Source organism: Oncorhynchus masou, chromosome 1, assembly GCF_036934945.1.
Source record: "Oncorhynchus masou masou isolate Uvic2021 chromosome 1, UVic_Omas_1.1, whole genome shotgun sequence".
NCBI lineage: Eukaryota > Metazoa > Chordata > Actinopteri > Salmoniformes > Salmonidae > Oncorhynchus > Oncorhynchus masou.
The window spans coordinates 62891425-62903854 of NC_088212.1; the positions used below are offsets into that span (position 1 = coordinate 62891425).

Consider the following 12430-nt stretch of genomic DNA (forward strand, 5'->3'; position numbering starts at 1 on the left):
CACCGCTTACTAGGGCTATACAGGCCACTATAACAAAGTCAACTACCCACAACTAAGGTGGCAAAACAGGCTGCCTAAGTATGATTCCCAATCAGAGACAACTATAGACAGCTGTCCCTGATTGAGAACCATACCCGGCAAAAACATACAAACAGAAAACATAGAATGCCCACCACACATCACACCCTGACCTAACCACATAGAGAAATAAAACGGCTCTCTAAGGTCAGGGCGTGACAGATAAGGGCTTTTGTGAGTGAATTAAGAAGAAGGGGAGAATACTGTTGAGTAATAAATACATGAACAATTATGCTGTATAAGCTTCAGAAATAGTCATACAGTTAAATAAACACCACAGAGGGACAAACAAATTGAACACAAATAATTACAATGAAGTATAATTAACTGAAAATGGGGAGCTACTGATCGCTGGCTCCATCAGATTGCCCACGCCTTTAGATCTTCAGTCTAACGCTCTCCCAACTGAGCTATTTCAGCCACACTGTTAAAATATTATTTCTCATTATGTTCTAAGGTGTCTTGTTAGCTGTCTAAATATCATATTATCATATTAAATGGAGTATCTTTGATATACATACAGAATAATATGAAATGCTCTGAGTATAGGTTGGGTCACGGAGAAAGGATGGAGGAGTTGAGGAGAGTTTAGGGTTTTGTCCAACCCATAATCTCCCAACTAAATGTTCCCTTTGAACCTGAACCTGTGTTTCCAACCAACAGCCCTCACAATATGCACACTTGCCGAAACCCGGGATCGAACCAGGGACCTTTAGATCTTCAGTCTAACGCTCTCCCAACTGAGCTATTTCGGCCACACTGTTAAAATATTTTTTCTCATTTTGTTCGAAGGTGTCTTGTTAGCTGTCTCATTTATTTAGTTGACTTTAGGATATTTTCTATTAATCTTTCTCGAACAGCGCATGACAAATGCTCCCACATGGATGGAATAATCACGTTATTTTCCAAACTGCTAGAAGACAATGCTTCCACCTGCTGGTTCCATGACAAACTCACACATACTTTTAGTTATTATTAGGCAAACTTTTTAGTGATTACATGTACGAAAAGGAGCCTCAGTTGATCTGGAGTCATCTTGCTAACAGACACAGGCTCTCAATGTGTAATGGAAGTTCAACAACTGCTCAGATAAAATGACCTGTTATTTCATCCATTGTCTATGAGAGGGTGGTAGTGTTTCACCCTTCAGGTTGATGTAATATTAATGTGGTCTCATTCAACCATTCTATTAGTTATAGCTATGTATTATATAAGTTATCGTATTGCTTACAAACACCATTTTAACACATTATTTGAAAACAAAGTTTCTTTTGATCAAATCCTAACTGTATGTAGGTATCATTTCTATTGCATAAAGGCTTTTAGAAATATTTTTAATTGGTGTTTTACCTTCGCTGATTTGTCCACATGTAAAACAGGCTCTGATCAGGCCCTACACCCAAACAAGGGCACTGCGTTCATCCACCTCTGGCCTGCTCGCCTCCCTACCACTGAGGAAGTACAGTTCCCGCTCAGCCCAGTCAAAACTGTTCGCCGCTCTGGCCCCCCAATGGTGGAACAAACTCCCTCACGACGCCAGGACAGCAGAGTCAATCACCACCTTCCGGAGACACCTGAAACCCCACCTCTTCAAGGAATACCTAGGATAGGATAAGTAATCCTTCTCACCCCCCCTTAAATGATTTAGATGCACTATTGTAAAGTGGCTGTTCCACTGGATGTCAGAAGGTGAATTCACCAATTTGTAAGTCGCTCTGGATAAGAGTGTCTGCTAAATGACTTAAATGTAAATGTAAATGTAAATTTAAGTGGTGTGCTGTGAGTGATGGACAATGATTCCATAGTACTGGAACTGGCCATATAATGAATTTGTTTAATTTTGCACCAAAAAAGCTATTACTCTGCATATAATAGAAAAAACACTTGTATTTTACCATTTTAATTAGATATGACAGTGTCGCAAGTTTATTTATTGGCCAAACGTTTTCTGTAGTTGCGGATCAGACCTGCACAACGATCAGGAGGAATTTTGGACCAATTCTCTTTACAAAACTTCCAGTTCAGCAATATTCTTATGACGTCTGGTGTGTACCGCTCTCCTGAGGTCATGCCACCATCTCAATCGGGTTGAGGTCAGGACTGACTAGGCCACTCCATAAGATTTATTTTCTTCTGAACCCATTCTGTTGATTTACTTCTGTTTTGGGTCGTTGTCCTGTTGCGTCACCCAACTTCTGTTGACCCTCAATTGGCAGACAGCCTTAAATTCTCCTGCAAAAAGTCTTGATAAACTTGGGAATCATTTTTCCATTGATGCTAGCAAGCTGTCCAAGCCCTGAGGCAGCAAAGGAGACCCAAACCATGATGCTCTCTCCACCATACTTTACAGTTGGGGTGAGGTTTTCATGTTGGTGTGCTGTGCCTCTTAAAATGTTTTATTTCTCAACACATGGTGTGTTCCTTCCAAACAACTTAACTTTAGTTTCAACTTCTGTCCACAGAATAATTTTCCAGTAGTGCTGTGGTGTCAAGTAGTGTCAAGCCAGGAGCTCTTTTGCGAACTTCAGACGTGCAGAAATTGTTTTTTTTTTTGGACAGCAGTGTCTTCTCCCGTGGTGTTCTCCCGTGAACACCATTCTTGTTTAGTTTTTTTCATATCATAGACTCGTCAACAGAGATGTTAGCATGTTCCAGAGATTTCTGTAAGTCTTAAACCTGATATGGCTGCGATCCCCGTACAGGGACCAACATCAGGGGAAATTTCAGAATGACAACTAAAAATACAATTTCGTAACATTAAACATTCTTGTATCTTACAAGAGTATCTTACACCCTTCAAAATATTAGAGTCTTGGTAATCAAACTACGTTTTCCAATTTAAAATAGCTATTACAGAGAACAAATCCCATGCTTTTGTTTGAGCAGAGCAATCAAGAACAGAAACATTTTCCGCCATGACAGTTTTTACACATTCACATCTGAAGGTAAATTTATGACTTACATTCTGATTGATATCTTGCTCTTATTTCTCTTCCTGAGTGTCCCATTGATCAAATGAAGTGCCGTTTTCTTTGATAAAATCTATTTTTATAGCCTAAATCGAAACATTTTGTAAACGTTATGGCCGTGAATTCCATCTCTATCAATTTTTTTACAGAGCATTCGGCGTGATTCCACCCTGTAAACAATCGTTTATCTAGTCATGGTGGGTTTCAGTGCATTCCTCTGGATATTTGCAACACAGTCAAACATCATTGTTTTTTTTGCGGGGAGAATTGACCGAAGTGAGCTGATTTGAAGACAACGATAAATGACTACCTTACGCAACAATAATTTTAGCGAAAGCTTCAATGATTGACTATATTTCTACCCAATGACCACTGATCTTCTTGAAATCTAGCTGGGTAGATAGCCAATAAGCTGAGGTAAATGCCCGTATGTAATGGTTTGGGGTTGGACCACAATTCCTTGTTTGTAATCGCATGCGCAGGGAACTCCATTCTTGCCTTGACGATCAGAGGAGTTGCTGTAAGGCTTTTTACGCGCAGCCGTATTTCGGAAAGTGCTAATGCCGTTTAAAAATATATATATATATATATATTTTGCAATGAAATGTATGGTTTGTTTGTGTGTGTGTTGGTTTGTTTGGGTGTGTGTGTGTGTGTGTGTGTGTGTGTGTGTGTGTGTGTGTGTGTGTGTGTGTGTGTGTGTGTGTGTGTGTGTGTGTGTATATATATATATATATATATATATATATACAACAATGGCCGGAGTTGAATAGAACAGCACTTCACCTTAGGGACTGTGCCCTCTGCTCTATACAATACATGTCTGTTTATTTTATGTGATGATAAAAGGCTCATACAATACAAATATTTTTTTAATGTTTTCTTTCACAGTGATAGCAACTCCGACTGGGAGGCCCCGGTGCCAAGCTGCCCGGTGCCAAGCTGCCCGCTCTACCTGTGCCCACCGTGGTGTTCATATGCCACGGTTCATTACTGCAGGCATGACTTTGCACACCTACAGTTGCCCTCTTGTGTTATCCATCAAAATTATCTCCAGCATCCTATCTGACTGTGTTGCTATTTTAGTACATGTGAAAGATGATACTACAACAATAAAAAACAGAAAACGTATGCTCTTTCTTTCTCTTTTCTTCCACAAGATCTACTGTGTTATATGCTCCTACATTCAATTAACATTTCCACAAACTTCAGAATGTTTCCATTCAAATGATACCGAAATATGCATATCCTTGCCTCTGGCGCTGAGCTACAGGCAGTTAGATTTGGGTATGTCTTCAGGCAGAAATTGAGAACAAAGGGATGCAGCCATAACAGGTGCTGACACTCTAGGATTCTTCACATCATTGTGCTCTTGCAGTCATCATTGCAGGACAGCCACGCCTAGGGAGAGTAGCAACAGTGCTGAACGTTCTCCATTTATAGACCATTTGTCTTAATGTGGACTGATGAACATCAAGGCTTTTATAATTTTTGTAACCCTTTCCAGGTTTATGCAAGTCAACAATTCTTAATCTTAGGTCTTCTGAGATCTCTTTTGTTCGAGGCATGGTTCACATCAGGCAATGCTTCTTGTGAAGAGCAAACTCAAATTTTGTGAGTTGTGTAGGGCAGGGCAACTCTAACCAACATCTCCAATATTCTCATTCATTGGACTCCAGGTTAGCCTTCTCCAATTAGCTATTGGAGAAGTCATTAGCCTAGGGGTTCACATACTTTTTCCAACCTCTACTGAATTTTTAAATGATTTTTTCAATGTAGACGAGAAAAACAATTTGTGTTATTAGCACACTGTCTATTGTTGTAACTTAGATGAAGGTTAGATCAAGTTTGATCAATTTATGCAGAAATCCAGGTAATTAACAAAGGGTTCACACTTTTTCTGGCACTGTATATCAATCAGCTTTGCGCCAGGTGCCTCTTAGTAGGCTATAGTTTGAACTTTCTGTGAAGTAATTTTGTAAACAATGTTCATAGATTCCAATTTATGTTAATCTGTCTGATACCCAGAGGTTGTAAAGTTCTGGTCTTAAATAAAACAGACAGAATTCCCGGCTCACAATTGATCAGATCCCGATTTATTTGCGAGAGCTCTCTAGTTTACACAAATACATTACTTTTATACCATCCTAACCTACGCACATACATACACACCAACATAGGGACTTTCCCATGAGTCTCACCACAGTTTATAACCACTCAGCTGACAGTTCCAGGCTCCCCCAGATACTAGAGCTCCCCAGATCTCCCCAGATATACAGCCAGGTCAGTTCAAACATAGGTTAATGTGCCCCTCTGTTCTCTTTCTACCCCCACATACATTCATTTCTTCCTAGGTCCATGCCATATAACCCCTTCCTAATGAACAAACATTATTTAACACTACAAGAAAGACAGGGTATAATTCTTGCCAGTTATAGTGCAGTATACCTCATTTAGTCATTATTCATAAAAAATCCCATAACACTTTCTAATGTAAAATGATATTTTTTTATACCATGATTAGGGTGAAACAACTATTAAATCATATGCTGCTATAAATAGTCATGCTACGTTATTTTTCTTCATCAGCCACTAAGCTTTAACAGGACACATGATGGTGTAGGATGCAGTGTGAATTAAACACAGCAAAAAAAGACTCACTGTTAACTGCGTTTTATTTTTCAGCAAACTTAACAAGTGTAAATATTTGTATGAACATAAGATTCAACAACTGAGACAAACTGAACAAGTTCCACAGACGTCTGACTAAGAAATTGAATAATGTGTCCCTGACCAAAGGGGGAGCAAAAGTAACAGTCAGTAGCTGGTGTGGCCACGTGCTGCATTAAGTACAGCAGTGCATCTACTCCTCATGGACTGTACCAGATTTACCAGTTCTTGCTGTGAGATGTTACCCCACTCTTCCACCAAGGCACCTGCAAGTTCCTGGACATTTCTGGGGGGAATGGCCCTAGCCCTTACCCTCCGATCCAACAGGTCCCAGACGTGCTCAATGGGATTGAGATCCTGGCTCTCTCTCAGTGGTCAGTGGAAAGGCCTCTTTAGTGTCCTAGGTTTTCATAACTGTGACCTTAATTGCCTGCCGTCTGTAAGCGTCTTAATGACCGTTCCACAGGTGCATGTTCATTAATTGTTTATGGTTCATTGAACAAGCAGGGAAACAGTGTTTAAACCCTTTACAATGAAGATCTGTGAAGTTATTTGGATTATTATGAATTATCTTTGAAAGACAGGGATGTTTCTGAAAGGGATGTTTCTTTTTTGCTGAGTTTATATGGGTTGGGCAACATTACCTTCCACTCAATATCAAATTAGGAAGATGTTGTACTTACAATGTTACAATGCTGCACCAACACTTTATTACATCGATAATACATTCATACTATGTAATCGTTTGAAACACACACAGCTGTTAGTGCTTAAATTATTGTCAAACAGTAGAGGTAGTGTTTCCTCTGTTTCACACTGAGGTAAAGCCCCACAATCCTCTTCTGTAGATGCTCCATCTGCCCTGTCTGAAGTGCGGCTGTCAAACAGGGCAAATTACAAACATGACTCCACTGACATCAATGCAATTATGAAGTTGAGTCTGAGAAACATTCACTTTTCTACCTGTTGGATTCTGGCTTGAAATATACTAATTCCTATCATCATATTAGAAAGCATTGATTACTTTACAGGTATAAGAAATGTATATTTTAGGGGTCAATGAAGGGTGAGTAGGAACTTTGGGTATGGAAAGTTACTGAGTAAGACAGGGGGATGTGCAGGAAGTTCATATTCTGTTCAAACATGTTATTGCTGAATATGAATATTTCTAAGGAATGAGGCAAAGGGGAGCAGTTTGGTTTCAGTTCCTGATAAGGCAGGCCAGTTTCTGTGGAACTAGGACAATGAGGGATTTAGAACTCAACTTGAGATAAGGTCAGCAGTTGAAGAGAGAATATGCTGGGGGGGGGGGCGGAATCTGACTACAGTCCTATTCCACACATACACTTCCATGCCTATGAGGGTCCTAGACTTAGGCAGGCCATGACAATACCAGTGAGAGGAACTTAGTGTTTCTGCATAACAACAGAGTGTTTATCTTAGACATGCAAGGTGGCAATTCCACCCATTCACATGCAGAACGGAGGGGGTGCATTTTTAGAAGCTCCTCTAACTCTGGGCATGCCTGCACAACTTTCTGCAAGTACATTGCTTAGGCATATATTTCGCCTATGTACATATTGAGAGCCTTAAGGAGCATGCCGTGTGGCAAACTGCTGTCTCTAGGCCCTCATCTACTTTGGCAGATGATTTTCCCGAAGTCTCTTTGGCTGCTGTCCACTCTGATGTGCCACACACTCCTTTGCCTGGCATCTACAACATGAACATCACATTGGTGCAGAGATTAACTTAAAATAAACCATTTCTAAACTAGGTGACATTAAGCTATGCTATAGAAACTGTGATTGGTCTTTGTATGGACATGTTTGACAAAGGATGACGTCTTTCGCCAGGAAGACAACATCATAGAAGCCCTTCTCAACATTAAATAGAGAATCAGACTGCAGGATTACATCACAAAATGATACATAAAACCAAACCGCCAGGGTGTGGCAAGTAGCCTAGAGAGGTGGGTTGCTGGTTCAAGTCCCAGACATCTGACCGTGTTGCTCCAACCTCTGTGTGTGTCTGTGTGTCTCGGAGGGATCTAGAGAAAGTTAAAAGACAAATCCCTGTCCCACAATATAACATCATAAACATATACTTCACAACAAAAAGAAGACCAGCATGCACTTTAAGAAGGTGTAATTATACCCTGAACAATCATCATCACAGAAGGTAGTACAATCCCTGAAGTGGTATTGCTTGCGATTCCTATCCACTGATATAGCATGCATCTCCTGTGAGCAGGGCGGTGACTTTACGTTAACATTTAATCTGACTTATTTATCAAATCAACTAACTATGTTTAGTTGTTACCTGATTTTAAATTATGTAACAATTAATCAATTAGGATTTGGGGCACCACGAAGCGGTTCTTTAAATACAGTGGGGCAAAAAAGTATTTAGTCAGCCACCAATTGTGCAAGTTCTCTTTCATCATAGATACACTTCAACTATGACAGACAAAATGAGAAAAACAAATCCAGAAAATCACATTGTAGGATTTTTAAAGAATTTATTTGCAAATTATGGTGGAAAATAAGTATTTGGTCAATAACAAACGTTTATCTCAATACTTTGTTATATACCCTTTGTTGGCAATGACAGAGGTCAAACGTTTTCTGTAAGTCTTCACAAGGTTTTCACACACTGTTGCTGGTATTTTGGCCCATTCCTCCATGCAGATCTCCTCTAGAGCAGTGATGTTTTGGGGCTGTTGCTGGGCAACATAGACTTTCAACTCCCTCCAAAGATTTTCTATGGGGTTGAGACCTGGAGACTGGCTAGGCCACTCCAGGACCTTGAAATGCTTCTTACAAAGCCACTCCTTCGTTGCCTGGGCGGTGTGTTTGGGATCATTGTCATGCTGAAAGACCCAGCCACATTTCATCTTCAATGTCCTTGCTGATGGAAGGAGGTTTTCACTCAAAATCCCACGATACATGGCTCCATTCATTCTTTCCTTTACACGGATCAGTCGTCCTGGTCCCTTTGCAGCCCCAAAGCATGATGTTTCCACCCCCATGCTTCATAGTAGGTATGGTGTTCTTTGGATGCAACTCAGCATTCTTTGTCCTCCAAACACGACGAGTTGAGTTTTTACCAAAAAGTTCTATTTTGGTTTCATCTGACCATATGATATTCTCCCAACATTCTTCTGGATTGCTCTCAGTAGACAAAACACTAAAAACAGCTATCAGCAAAGTAGATTGGTCACGAAAGTCAGAAGAGCAATAAAATGAATTGCTTACCTTTGATGATCTTTGGATGTTTGCACTCACAAGACTCCCAGTTATACAATAAATGTTCCTTTTGTTCCATAATGATTATTTTTAAAATCCAAAAACCTCCATTTGGTTGGCGCGTTATGTTCAGAAATCCACAGGCCCGAGCGGTCACAACGGGGCAGACGAAAATTCCAAATAGTATCCATAAAGTTTGTAGAAACATGACAAGCACTTTTATAATCAATCCTCAGGTAGTTTTTATAATAAATAATCGATAATATTTCAACCGGACCATAGCTTTTTCAATAAGAGTGAGAGAGAAAATGTCTGCTCCAAGCTGCTCACGCATGCAAAACACTGCTGGCACCCAGCCATCCAATGATGCAATGTGATCTTTCTCACTAATGTTTTCAGAATAAAAGCCTGAAACTATATCTAAAGTCTGTTCACACCATGTGGAAGCCATAGGAAAAGGAATCTGGTTGATATCCCTTTAAATGGAGGGAAGGCATGCAATGGAACAGAGGTTTCAGGAAAAACGGTACTTCCTGATTGGATTATCCTCAGGTAATATCAGAACTGCAATATCAGTTCTGTTATACTCACAGACAATATTTTGACAATTTTGGAAACTTTAGTGTTTTCTATCGTAATCTGACAATTATATGCATATTCTATATTCTGGGCCTGAGAAATAGGCAGTTTCATTTGGGTACATTTTTCATCCAAACATTAAAATACTGCCCCCTACACTCAAGAGGTTAACTCTTAACCCCTCATTTTATACAGTTCTTCAAAAGGGGTGGTTCGCTCTCTGACCTCACTAAGGGCAAGGCTTGTCACTTGTACAAAGTTATGCAAATTGTATCTTTTATGCCTCCTAAAATCATGTCCCTCTTAACAAAATGTTTTTATATTTCATGCACAACAGAGGATGGAAACTTCATACATGTAGTGTGTATACAGTATTTCCTTTAAGCTTTTTTAATGACATCACAAAATAACAACCATCCCGACATCCGTGTTCTTTGAGGTCGCATCTGACCATTCCCCTCGTTCTATGTTAGAAATATTGTTCCGGTATTCGCTTTAAAACGTGTTAGAGTTTCGGAGGGAAAATCTGTGAAACAAAGGCAAATTCCTCATGTTAATTTGGAGAGTGAGAGAGCTGAATCTTCTGTCCTTGATTTACAGCAGGGCGTGAGCTGTCAACTGCCACCAGCTCCCTTCGCACCCCTCTGCGGGTGAAAGGGGGTCTGGCTGAAGTTATTTACTGCAAAGATGATCTGACCCATTTGGATCCTCACGGGACAGTCATTACAGCAGGCAGGACAATGGAGGAGATCGCTTACACAAAGCTTGTCTATTTCCAACCGCCCATACATCCATTCGGGGAATGCCTTCTGAAATGTGTCGACACATCTTTCCACTCTAATAACATGCAACACGTAGAGGTATAAGTAAAGGGCAATATTAACAACTCGTTCAAATTATCATTTGATTATTATATAGGATATACAGTGCCTTGCGAAAGTATTTGGCCCCCTTGAACGACCTTTTGCCACATTTCAGGCTTCAAACATAAAGATATAAAACTGTATTTTTTTGTGAAGAATCAACAACAAGTGGGACACAATCATGAAGTGGAATGACATTTATTGGATATTTCAAACTTTTTTAACAAATCAAAAACTGAAAAATTGGGCGTGCAAAATTATTCAGCCCCTTTAAATTAATACTTTGTAGCGCCACCTTTTGCTGCGATAGCAGCTGTAAGTCGCTTGGGGTATGTCTCTATCAGTTTTGCACATCGAGAGACTGACATTTTTTCCCATTCCTCCTTGCAAAACAGCTCAAACTCAGTGAGGTTGGATGGAGAGCATTTGTGAACAGCAGTTTTCAGTTCTTTCCTGTGGAAAATAATCCAGTGTGGTGGGACAAGGTACAGGACGGCAGGCAGGGTCAGAGCAGGCAGAATGGTCAAAAACATGAAAACTAGAAACAGACCGGAGCAAGGGGGAAAAAGCTGTTAGGCTTGGTGAACAAAACAAACTGGCAACAGACAAACAGAACACCGGTATAAATACACAGGGTCTAATGGGGAGATGAAAGACACCTGGTGGGGGGTGGAGACAAACACAATGACAGGTGAAACAGATCAGGCTGTGACAAAAACTACTTTGGAGGTTATGATTATCCTGGCTAGCAATGCATACCAATATTGTGGATCATGAGTAAAAGCCTTTAAAGTGAAGGAAGTGATGTTTGGATGTGGGTCATGAACTGATTACATTTGAAACTCATGATCCACAATATTCTCTGTACTCTAAGGTCCCTGACTGGATGGATAAAGAAATATCTTGCATGTCATAGTTTCCCTTCTCTTTGGAACCCTCAAGCACTTTATTTTCTCCAACAGGCCGGGTCTCTCCATATCTTAATAATTTGATTGATATTATATAGGTTACTTACTACCGAAGACTAGGTCTATAGGACGTATTTAGTTCTACAAGGTGACACCATAGACTTATGAGTCAACTCACGTCATTCAACCATTGCTTCACAAGGCTGCTGGGAATCCAAAGCAAGCAGGGTCTGTAATGTTGTTCTGCCACCATGTCTGAGGTGAGGATTATGGAGATGTGATAAAGAGGATGCATGGAGGACTTACTGATGCAATTTTACCTGTATTTGTAGCCAATCGGATCTACAGAAAACCTCAGGTGGTAAAGCCCATCTACAATACACAATTTTATTACTGATATGTTCTGCTGACTGGAGATGTTAAGGCTACTCATTATGACTATCTTTAGTTGTGTAGGGCAGCCAAACAAACTACAGTACAGCAGCATGAGCGTTGAGGAGTAAAAATGAGATCAACATAAATAGTATTCAAGTACTATGATGTTTTTTTGAAATTGGGTTGTTTTTAATAAAGTGTCCCAGTCTCATTCCCCAACTGGACATGCTTTAGGATCATGCAGTCTGTGGTCACACTAGCAAAATTAATGGTTCCTTTGAGAGATAGTACAGGGTCTCTCACATTGACACATACTTTACTACAAGCTGAGGAAGTCTATGGAGAAGAATAGCTACAGCATTTATTTTGACTAGGCTTAATGGAGTAATGGTAAACAAAATGTTTTACCATGATTAAAATATATGTATTTATCATTAATTTGTTAAAATGTAAAGCTTATTTTGACAAATTATAGCTTTTGACAAATTATTGTCAGTGTTGCTGACTGTGTTTTATTTGAAACGACTTTGATCATGAAATGGAATGACTGACATCGTGTTTGATCCTGAACCCATTCTTCCTCATCAGTGCTTTTCCTCTCGATCGGAATTCTCACATGATTGTGTAATAATTTGGCACATAGGACCCTGCTGTGGGTTTCTGGATTATGACAATTGACCTGTGTTTCATAGGTGCGGGTATAAGGAGCCGTTCTTCTTCCATGCCCATACTTGGAGCGAGCG

At 40.0% G+C, this 12430-nt stretch overlaps 1 non-coding gene across 1 annotated transcript; it reads right to left on the reverse strand.

Annotated features, from left to right (window-relative positions):
* Window positions 1–760: 760 nt before the first annotated feature.
* trnaf-gaa (transfer RNA phenylalanine (anticodon GAA)) lies at window positions 761–833 on the reverse strand. Its single transcript has one exon. It is a non-coding gene; the product is annotated as a tRNA-Phe (tRNA).
* Between the last annotated feature and the right edge of the window lie 11597 nt (window positions 834–12430).